The 12,233-nt window shown below is 39.3% G+C and overlaps 1 non-coding gene across 1 annotated transcript; it reads right to left on the bottom strand.

Moving 5' to 3' along the window:
- Positions 1-3,257: 3,257 nt before the first annotated feature.
- LOC127108883 (small nucleolar RNA R71) lies at positions 3,258-3,364 on the bottom strand. The gene has a single exon (XR_007796385.1). It is a non-coding gene; the product is annotated as a small nucleolar RNA R71 (small nucleolar RNA).
- Positions 3,365-12,233: the final 8,869 nt, after the last annotated feature.

The following is a 12,233-nucleotide window of genomic DNA, read 5'->3' as shown; positions in this document are numbered from 1 at the left end:
TCTAATCTATGTATATCTTTTACGTAGAAAATTTTCATTCATCTAAATTTTTGTTTTATTTTACAGTGGTCACTGGGTGTTGGTTGCTATGGATCTTTCGAGACTAATAGTGTATTATCTCGATTCGTTATCGGGTGATTGGAGTAAATATCCGAGTATGAAGAAGACGGTTGACGCGTAAGTGAAATTCCCCTAAATATTCGTGTGTATTTGTATATTTAATTATGTCTGTCAGATTGATCTCAATATACGTTTTTATTTTGTTAGGGCAATAATAAAATTTAGATCGAAAAAGAATTATCGTAATAGGAAGGACATTACCTGGATCAGAGTTCAGGTATATATTAAGTATCTTATTTTTGCTTATAATAGTGTTTGTTTTTTTGCTTATAATAGTGTTTGTAAGAAATTAACTATATATATATTGTTTGTTTTTCTGTGTAGTGTCCTCAGCAAAATAATTCGGTCGATTGCGGATTTTTTGTATTGAGATTTATGAGAGATATCATTGCGTTGAATCGTATAGACATCCCAAAAATGGTATGGAATAATAACTTAGGGTTTATTTTAATATTATCGGATATTTCATCTAATTTGTTACTAAATCATGAATATGTTTTATTCTCTTAATTGTAGTACTTTGAGGAATACAAATCTTACTCAAGAGCTCATTTGGATGAAATGAAGGATGAATTGTGTCAATTCATTGTTAATCAAAGAATCATATAGCTAGGTTGTATATTGTTGTACATATATGTATGGAATGTTGTTGTTGTATGCTGTTGTTGTATATATGTTGTATATTGTTGTTGTACTTTTACTAAATCATGAATATGTTGTTGTATATTGTTGATCAAAGAATCATATATTAATGTTGTATATATGGAGGATTAATGTTGTATATAAATGGATTCATGTTGTATATATCAATGGATTAATGGTGTATAACATTGGATTAAAGGATGAAATCAATATGAATTTTACACTTTTGCAGCATGCGAACAGGTTACCAATTAAATATCCACTGTTTTTCAAACAATTTTTTTTAAAATAACTAACACTTTAGAGGGCGCTTTCTGTAGGAAGCGCCCTCTAAACACTTTACATTGACAACTTTAGAGGGCGCTTTGTCCAGAAAGCGCCCTCTAAACACTTTACATTGACAACTTTAGAGGGCGCTTTTTCCTGAAAGCGCCCTCTAAACAATTTACATTGACAACTTTAGAGGGCGCTTTTTCCAGAAAGCGCCCTCTAAGGTGTCCCTTTATGGACCACTCCAGAGGGCGCTTTTTTCTGAAAGCGCACTATAATGTGGCCCTTAAAGGGCCACTTTAGACAGCGCTTTCTCCAGGAAAACAAAGCGCTGTCTTTACCTATGCCAGCGCCACTTTAGAGGGCGCTTAAAAGCGCTGTTATAGGCCAAAATAAGCTCCCTCTTTTCCCTTATTTGGCGTAGTGCAATTTCTATTTTCCTTTTTAGCATTTAGTTAATTCTTTTTCGCACAATAGTTTCTACACCGGAAACTATTGTGTACCTTTTACCGGATCTAACCTTACGTTAGAATCTAGTTTTTTTATTCCTTCGCTTTTATTTTTCTGCCTGATTGAAGAATTCAAGAACAAATCCAACCGGCCTGTGGTGGAGTGTTCAAAACTGCTATTTAATTTCTCAGGTTCTTTAATTATTGTTTGAATTTATATACGCCCTGTTTTACTGTTTATTTATATTATTTGCCTGAGATGAATCTGTTTATGCATGATAATTATTTAAGTCTGTTTAGCATGTCTGGCTGATTTACTTAGGTATCGGTATGTAGAGTAAGCGGAATGAAGGAATCAAAACCAAATTGGTTTAATTAGGTTTAAAATTAAAATCACTCTTTTTACGGTCTCAATTTACAGGTTTAATAACAAGGTTTTTGTACGAAAGTAAAAGACATAAAGAAGTTAAAAGCAATAGAGCGAGAGTTTGAGTTTTTGACTGGATAGTGTAAATTGGACATTAATTCTAGATCAGGGCGAGAGCAATTTTTAGAGTTAATTAAATTCTAATCTTTTTCAAAAAGTATTTTTAAAGATTGAATGTGAGGACGATAGTTAAGCATTTGAATTTAATTATATAACCTAAGTCAACAGAGCGAGAGTTTGAGATAAGGGTGTTTAAACGATTAGTGTTTTCTTAAAGAGAGTTTCTACGGATCCTATTGTTTTCAAAAAGTGGTTTTTGACTTAACTTTAAGTGACAGCTACGTTAATATAAAATCATAGTTTATTCAACAGAGCGAGAGTTTGAGATAAAACTTTTAATCAATAGCGTCAACTGAAAAGATTTATTTTAAAACCAAGGAACCAACAAAGAATTGATTCCCTAATTACGACGAACTACATACCGATATCCGCTTATTAGATATTTATTTTAGATCTTATTTTAGTTTTAGCTTTTCCCCCAAACAATCAAAGTATTACCTGCCTTAGCTTTACGAAGTAACCTTAGATAACAGTATATCGATTCATAAGTCCCTGTGGGATCGATATCTTTTAAAACTACGCGATAGAACTGTGCACTTGCAGTTTGTACCCCAAATTCGACTCATAAAGTCGCGATCAAGTTTTTGGCGCCGTTGCCGGGGACTTTTATTTAGTCGATATCGTAACTCTTCTGTTACGCTGTAGAGACTAAGGCTTTTCTTTTTCTTTTCTTTCTTTCGTTGATTTGTATGCCACGCACTCGCTCACAAGGCGAGCCGTTCTACTTACGAATCAATGATATCGAACTATATCTCCGAGTCTTAAGACGAATTCGGGAATATCGTGCGGCAAACAATCTCCCTCCTGTTGAACTTCCCGATTTCAAAAATATTTTCCCTTCGATACCTGAGATGGCAGAACCAGCTCGTGCTCTTAGAGATTACGCCGCTCCATCGCAAGATGAGCCGCATTCAAGTATTGCTCCACCCGTAATCGAAGCAAACAACTTTGAACTCAAACCTTCACTATTGCAGGAAGTGCAACAGAACCAATTCTCTGGAAATCCTACCGAGGATCCAAACCTTCATTTATCCGTATTTGTCCAATACGCTGATACTGTTAAAGCTAATGGTGTCAGTTCAGAGGCAATTCGACTTCGTCTTTTTCCTTTCTCATTAAGAGATAGCGCTAGAAGATGGCTTCAATCTCTTCCTTCCAACTCAGTCACCACATGGAACGAGTTGAAGAAAGTTTTTCTTGCTCGATATTTTCCGCCAAGCAAAACAGCTATGTTAAGAGCCCAGATAAATGGATTTAAACAGTAAGATAATGAGTCTCTTTTCGAAGCATGGGAAAGATACAAAGACATGATGAGACTTTGTCCACACCATGGTTTAGAGGACTGGTTAGTAATTCATACCTTCTATAATGGTCTCCTGTACAACACGAGGTTAACAATAGACGCCGCCGCAGGTGGTGCACTGATGAACAAACCTTATGCTGACGCTTACCAACTTATCGAAAGCATGGCTCAAAACCACTATCAGTGGGGAAGCGAACGAACAATGGTAGAAAAACCTCAAACAAAAACTGGCATGTACGAGATAAGTAACCTTGATCATGTTAATGCAAAAGTGGATGCTCTGGTCCAGAAAATTGAAAGTTTAAACGTATCACCTCCAGCCACCGTAGTTGCCATAACTCAGAATTGCGAAGTCTGTGGAATCCAAGGTCACACTCCTGCAGATTGTCAACTCCTAACAGGAATCCAAGCGGAGCAAGTAAACTATGCTCAAGGAAGCCCCTACTCGCACACCTATAACTCAAATTGGAAGAATCATCCCAATTTTTCATATAAGAGTAATAATGCTTTATACGCACCTGGACAATCTCCAAATCAAGCCCCAGCTATACCTCCGGGATATCAGAAGCCGATCCCATCTACACCTAACAATAACGCCCCTAGGAAATCCAACTTGGAAATCATGATGGAAAACTTTATAGCTTCTCAACATCAAACCAATAAAGATTTCTTAAACCAGAATGTACACACTGGTGAACAAATTAAACAACTAGCAAGTAAAGTAGATGCCCTGGCTACTCATAACAAAATGCTGGAAACGCAAATTTCACAAGTAGCTCAACAACAAGCACCTACTGCTGCCCCAACTGGTACATTTCCTGGCCAACCCCAACCTAACCTAAGAAGCCACGCTCATGCAATTATACTGAGAAGTGGAATGGAAGTGGAAGGACCGTCTGACCCAAGGAGAGAAAACCAAAACTCTAAAAAGTCAACTGAGGAGGAAAGTGAACCTAAGGAAAAGGAAGAGAGTAATAAGGAAACCGTAGAAAAGAAGGAACCTTATGTACCTCCACCACCTTATAAACCGCCTATCCCTTACCCTCAAAGGCTTATTAAAACCAAAGATGTGGGCCAATTCAAAAAATTTGTTGACCTACTAAAACAACTAAACGTCACAATTCTGTTTACAGAAGCTATTACGCAGATGCCCTCATATGCCAAGTTTTTAAAAGAAATTCTTTCTAATAAAAGGAAACTTGAAGATAGCGAAACCGTTACACTCACCGCTGAATGTAGCGCTATTGTCATACCCCAAAATTTGCCCGTTAATATTACGAGGCATTTTTCAAGGCACTCCAACTTATTTTTCAAAACATTGATTTTAAGGGAACAAAGACCCAGCATACAGGTGACCAAATCCAGAAAATGGCCTAAACTGGCTTGCTCGCTAGGCGAGCAAATCCTTCGCCTAGCGAACCCTTCGCTACACCACTCGCCTAGCGAAGCTTGCGAATACCAGAAAATTCTGGGCTTCATTCTGAGCCCATCAGGTCACAAAAATTATTATAAATAGCATAGCTTCATTCAGAAAAAGGGGACAGAGGCAGACGGACAGAAACCCTAGCAAGGAAACCCTAACAGAAGCAACACAGCAAACCCTGGAGGCTAATCCAGAGAATTCAGAGCAACCCTCAAGGAAACCCTGAAGGAAACTCATCTGCACCAAGGTTACCTCCGCCCAACTCAATCCCGCGCCAACCCTAAGAGTGACTTGCCGATTCAAGGTTGCAATTCAATTGCAAACAGGTTTGCATTACTATTACCGCTTTATGCTCTTAATTTACATGTGATATCATAATTGAATTCATAAATATATTTGAGGTTTTGCCTGTGGGTTTAAATATGTCTGAATATCTTGAATAATTAACCATGTAATTGTTGTAATGGATGCCATAGGGTTTGAAGCTTGCTGAAATCGTACTGTTCCAAAATTCAAAACCCGCAGCCGTTCGCTAGCACATCGCTAAGCGAACATGTAGCGAGTGTTCGCCAGGCCCTCGCTAGGCGAGGCAGCAACGAACATGACAGTCGCTGACTTTTTTGTTCTGATCTTTGCTCATCTGACATGTTTTATTATCACCATGCATTGTTTACCTGACATCAGTACTGTTGTGATTCCTTTTGTTTGGTGCAATTCTCGGTTGCACCCTGATTTGGTATTATGACCTGTTTGCTGAATTTTGTAAGGGTTCACATACTCCCGGAGAAGGTAGCTCGCTAGGTATTCCACTTTATTTGTGGGATACCCTTGTGGAGATTCACCCTAATTACCTAATTGATTATAATGTGGACCTAATTACCTAATTGATTACAAATACCTAATTGATTGTAAAATATTGCCTTTGAATATGTGATTTTGGACCTCTCTTTATCGCCTTACGGTATTACGGTATTATGGTCATGTCTCGCGAATGTGGGGATACATTTAGCAAAGACCCTCCGATTAAATCATCATGTCCCTATAAGATAAATCATAGTCCCTCGGATGTTGCCTGCGAATATATGATTTTTGTCCCTCGATGACCCTTCATTGTAGCCTACGGTTAAATGATGATCGTCCCTTCGAATGCTAAGGTATCCTTACAAATGTTGCCTTCAATGACCGATCGATGACCCTACGATGTCCCTTTACATCCAAAGGATAAAACTACTTACTTCTCAATAGTAAGGACAGTTTTACCCTCATAAGGATAGGAAATACCCATAAAGACCTTGGGTAGGTATAACTCTTAATTGCTGACTCACAACCTAAAACATTTTTCATACATCACACTTTGCAAAACATCTACTAGAAAATCACCACTTGGTATACATTCATACTAAAATCATTGTCAAGTTATATTTTTCTAAACAGCTTTCAAAACTAAACGAGATAAGTATTTTGTATACATTCGTACAAGAATCATTACAAAGTTAAACTCTCTTTTCAAAACATTTTTTAAGCAATTCACAAACACTTTTTCAGACAAACATAAGTGATCCAGCAATTAAGAGCCCATGGATAACCATGGATATAAAGGGTGCTAACACCTTCCCTTTGTATAATGTACCTCCCGAACCCAAAATCTAATTAAGGTCTTTCCTGTTCTTTTCCACCTTTCCTTATTGGATAAAAGAAAAGTCGGTGGCGACTCTTGCTATCCGCGACATTTGCTTTCCAAAGCAAAAGCACCCAAAGTCAGTTCACCGTATGACAGAACTGGCGACTCTGCTGGGGACGAAAAAGAGAGGTTACCTTAAAAAAAAAAAAAAAAAAATACAAGATCACTTATTTGGATTGTCTGATTTACTTTTAAGGGATTGCTTGGGTATTCTATGCTTGAGTGAAAGATCCTACACCCGGATCTAGTGAAACTTAGGTAAGTAGCAATAGATCATCGCGACTATCCGGCGTATACTAGAATGGTTAAAATGATGGCTACGGTTAATGTGACACTTTGGATGTCCTGATGTTCCTCATGTTTACTTGAGGAGAAATTTGGCATCTGCGTGGTGTCATCAAAACATTAACCAGACCTTTAGAACCCTAATTGACTCATCCTGGCCATTAGAAAGTAGTGAGATAACTGACTTCGGTTCCGACTGGGGTTGGTTGAGACTCGATACTACACTCTTTGAGATTGGACTTTAGGGAAGCTTTGGTCAACCACTTGGTGTTGCACTGAAGTGGACTTAAAGGAAGGTCAATGATTGGAGATCCTTTTAGAACCCGATTACTATTCTAGGACAGGTTGAACCAACCAAACTTCAGTGGGGAGGGTACTTACCTATGGAACTCATGCAAACCTTAAAACTTAGGAATGATTGTTGTGTGACTTGCTTGTGCTTGTTATTTACTTAATATCATAACATCATAACATCATAACATCATGGCATTGTACTAACCGTTTCAAGAGCTTAGGGATTTAACTTTGCTCTGTAACAGGGCTATGGCTCCCAGGAAGACCATCCGGATCAATTTTGTAGCGATCTCTCCTCAACTCATGAATTTATTTCCCTCTTTTGGTGGTTTACGCAAAGTTAAATTCCAAAAGTCCTTGAAAACATTTCATACATTGCATAGCATAACATAACATTGCATAACAGGTACTCTAAAGGGATCAATGTTCTCACGGTCTTCCTTCCAAACAGGAAAATGGCCCTCGAACAAATTGTCAAAGATCTTCAGGCTCAGAATGCTCAACTCCAGGAGATGATCTTGAACTTATCCAAGGGGCAGGAGGAACTGAAGGCTCTATTGCTCAAGAAGAAAGACAAGAAATCTGTGAGTCACATTAACCCGGGAAGAAGGAAGTTTACGAAGATCAATATGACTTTAGCACAAGCACTGCAGGGTATGCTAAGAGCAAATTTAATTACCCTCAGAGATCCTCCTGCAAATCCCAACACTACTTCTCCTTGTTATAATCCCAATGTCAGGTGTGCATATCACTCTGATAGCCCCGGGCATGATACAAACGATTGTTGGTTGTTGAAAAATAAGATTCAGGATATGATCGACGCTGGAGAATTTGAATTTGATCTTCCAGAGACTCCTAATGTCATCCCTACTCCTCTGCCTAATCATGACAAGACTGTTAATGCTGTAGAAGATGCTGATAGCGATTGCGACTTGGATAACTGGATTTTCCCAACAATTGGTGGAGGACTCAATAATTGGAAGGCTGAAGACACTATCCCGATTTCCTTTAGTCAGGAGTAATTGTTATTGCTATTTTAATGTTTCAAATTTTGTAATTTTTTTTTTAAAGCATTGTGTCTATACCCGGGGCACAATAGCTAATTTTTCAAGGGTTCTATCATTTTCATAAGCATATTCACATTCAATAAATCAATGGACCTTTTTGCATTCAAATTTTGCGCTCTTTATCTTTCCTGTCATCTTTCAAATAAGCTATGTTTTCTTGCACACACTCACGTAACAATTTGCCGATCCATATCCACTCTGGATCCTGTGGATAATAATTCTGCTACTGTTCATTATGACTTTGAAAATCCGATCTACCAAGCCGAGGATGGAGGTGAGGAAGATTGTGAAGTCCATGGAGAAGTTGCCAGACTGTTACTACAGGAAGAAAAGACTATACAGCCGCATGAGGAATTAATTGAGGTTGTAAATCTGGGTACTGAAGTAGACAAGAAAGAAGTCAAAATAGGAGCAGGCTTGGAAAACAGTGTCAAAGAAAGATTGAGTCGGATGTTACGTGACTATGTAGAGGTTTTCGCTGGAAAAATCAAGAGATGATATGGAATGATGAATGTCAAGAAGCTTTTGACAAAATCAAGAAGTATCTCCAAGAACCTCCAATTCTGATGCCACCAGTCGAAGGAAGACCTCTAATCATGTATTTGACCGTGTTAGAAAATTCAATAGGGTGTGTGTTGGGGCAACATGACGAGTCTGGTCGAAAAGAGCATGCAATATACTACCTTAGCAAAAGGTACCGACTGTGAAACAAGATACTCACAGCTCGAGAAAGCTTGCTATGCTTTGGCTTAGGCTGCTCGCCGACTAAGACAGTATATGTTGAATCATACCACTTTATTGATTTCTAAGATGGATCTTATCAAATATACATCTGAGAAACCTGCTCTCTCCGGAAGAACAACAAGATGATTGCTGAACTCTGCACGCAGTTCAAAATAAAACACCATAACTCTTCTCCGTACCAGCCAAAGATGAATGGCGCCGTGGAGGCTGCTAATAAGAATATTAAGAAGATCATACAAAAGATGACAGTAACATACAAAGACTGGCATGAGATGTTACCCTTTGCTCTTCATGGTTATCGCACTTCAGTGCTCACTTCGACAGGGGGTAACTCCTTTCTCTTTGGTCTACGAAACGGAAGCTATTTTACCAGTGGAAGCTCAGATTCCCTCTCTAAGAATTATGAAAGATGCAGGCTTAGATGAAGATGAATGGATGCAGACTCGACTCGACCAGATAAATTTGATTGATGAAAAGAGACTTGCGGCTGTTTGTCATGGGCAGATATATCAGAAGTGCATGACCCAGGCATTTAACAAAAAGGTCAAGAGACAGGTGTATCAAATTGGCAACTTGGTAATAAAGCGTATCATTCTACCACAAGGTGATCCTAGAGGCAAATGGACTCCCACATACGAAGGGCCATTTGTAGTTAAGAAGGTATTCTCTGGTGGAGCCATGATGCTTGCTACAATGGATGGCGAAGATTTCCCGCATCCCGTGAACGCGGACATAGTTAAAAAATACTACGCATAAAAGAGACCCGCTAGGTCAACGTACCTAGGCAAAAGTAAGGGCATCCCGGCGAACCAAAAGGGTTCGGGCAAAAATTAGGGATAAACATATAAAAATGTACACCCGGCAAGTCGAAAACCTGAAAAGGCGGCTTGGGCAAGAAAGGGTATCCTGGTGGACTGAAAACCTGAAAAGGCTGTCCAGGCAAAAATTAGGGATTAAAGCGTATGACTATGTTCCGTTCTCGATCAGCCTCACCAAGTCAAAGGGACTGAACAAGCCAATCACTTCTATCCGACAGCAAGGGATGAGATGCTTGAAGACATAATAGCAGTAGCAGAATTTAAATCAATAGGACTTTTTCTCATAGCTTTTTCTTTGCTTCCTTGACAATTTCCTCTTACTAGGATTTTTGTCTCCTTGTACTCAAATTGCCTGTTTATAGACCCTCTTTCAAAATTAATACAATTTTACTTCCAAAAAGATACTTTTGTTTTACCTTCTCTGTTTTGTTTGCATAAACGTCCATTGATTTAATTTGAATTAATATATGCATTTGAATATAATCGATGTTTACCAAAAATACATACATAAAACAGAAATAGCAATTACTAAAAGACTTTAGGATCAAGGATAAAGTCTAACCATGCTTTCCGATGAATCCGTTGCTAATTCTATTCCCCAACAAAGCCAGTTAGTCCCTAGAGGAAATTGGCATTACTAGACAGACTGGTCATCTCTTCCATCCCCAGCCAGGCTTTGTTGAATGTTTCTACCATCAGACAGAAATCAAGTATCCCCCAGCTAAGAAAGGGTCATCAATACAAATATCTCCAACCAGAATATGGAGATTTATTTTCCCCTGGCAAAACTTTTCAGGCGCATAATTCATTCATGCATCATTTCGCATCATATACATGCATGCAATATTCGCATTTATTTTCAAAAGCATAAAACATCTCATGCATCATGACATGGCATGAGGCTAACTTTTTTTTCAGGTTAATTATTCTCCCGATACAGTCAAAATAAAAGTTCATTCAGACGGACACCCTCATCGGTTACGTTCGAGATTCAGATACATCTTTCAGATACAATCCATATGAATGTTGATTCTGACTAGCTCTGACATCCTCCTAATGATGGCATCTCTAAGCCCATCCCAGACATTTACTGCAAATATAACATATACAAATATCATCGGATATAGCCTAACGTACGACTCATTCTGATTCAGCCTAACGTATGGTTTCCTCAACTATTCAGAGACGGTCTAGCGTACGACCCATTTGGATGTTCATCCCCTCAGATGCTACCTAGCGTACGGTACATTCTGAAGCGTAGTCTAGCGTATGACTACCCCTTTCATCATCAGGTACAGCCTAACGGACAACTCGTTCTGCTGCTCAGAGACAGTCTAGCGTATGACCCATTCTGATCTTTGTTCCTCAGATATTACCTAGCGTACGGTAAATTCTGAAGTATAGTCTAGCGTATGACTATCCCTTATCATCAGATATAGCCTAACGGACGGCTCATTCTGCTACTCAGATACGATCTAGCGTACGATCCATTCTGATCCGTATTTCTCCAGATACAGCCTAACGGACGGCTCATTCTGCTACTCAGATACGATCTAGCGTACGATCCATTCTGATCCGTATTTCTCCAGATACAGCCTAACGGACGGCTCATTCTGCAACTCAGATACGATCTAGTGTATGATCCATTCTGATCTTTCATCCACAGAGAAGTCACCAGCCTAATGGACGACTCAGTCTGCTACTCAGATACGATCCAGCGTACGATCCGTTCTGATCTTTACCTCTCCAGATGCAGCCTAACGGACGGTTCATTCTGCAATTCAGATACGATCTAGCGTACGATCCATTCTGATCCTTTATCCCCAGCAGCGTATGACCCATTCTGATACTTATCTCATCAGGTTCAGCGCACCCTATTATCACCTAATATACGGTCTAACGTACGACCCGGTATGGCACCCACGTCTTCAGATATGGTCTAATGTACGACGCACTCTGAAGCTCTCATCATCAAACTTCCTGGATGGCATCTTTAAGCCCATCTCCATCAAGACTAACCGGTGATTAACAAGGGAAAATTTTTGGGGCCTTCTAGTGTTCAATAATCTTCCACCTCCAGACCACGAATGGTGTACATACCATTCTAACTCTCTCGGTTCAAGAATATTGAACAGGGGCAGCTGTCATACCCCAAAATTTGCCCGTTAATATTACGAGGCATTTTTCAAGGCACTCCAACTTATTTTTCAAAACATTGATTTTAAGGGAACAAAGACCCAGCATACAGGTGACCAAATCCAGAAAATGGCCTAAATTGGCTTGCTCGCTAGGCGAGCAAATCCTTCGCCTAGCGAACCCTTCGCTACACCACTCGCCTAGCGAAGCTTGCGAATACCAGAAAATTTTGGGCTTCATTCTGAGCCCATCAGGTCACAAAAATTATTATAAATAGCATAGCTTCATTCAGAAAAAGGGGACAGAGGCAGACGGACAGAAACCCTTGCAAGGAAACCCTAACAGAAGCAACACAGCAAACCCTGGAGGCTAATCCAGAGAATTCAGAGCAACCCTCAAGGAAACCCTGAAGGAAACTCATCTGCACCAAGGTTACCTCCGCCCAACTCAATCC

Source organism: Lathyrus oleraceus, chromosome 7 (genome assembly GCF_024323335.1).
Source record: "Lathyrus oleraceus cultivar Zhongwan6 chromosome 7, CAAS_Psat_ZW6_1.0, whole genome shotgun sequence".
Classification (NCBI taxonomy): Eukaryota; Viridiplantae; Streptophyta; class Magnoliopsida; order Fabales; family Fabaceae; genus Lathyrus; species Lathyrus oleraceus.
This window is presented reverse-complemented; position numbering and strand designations above follow the sequence as displayed.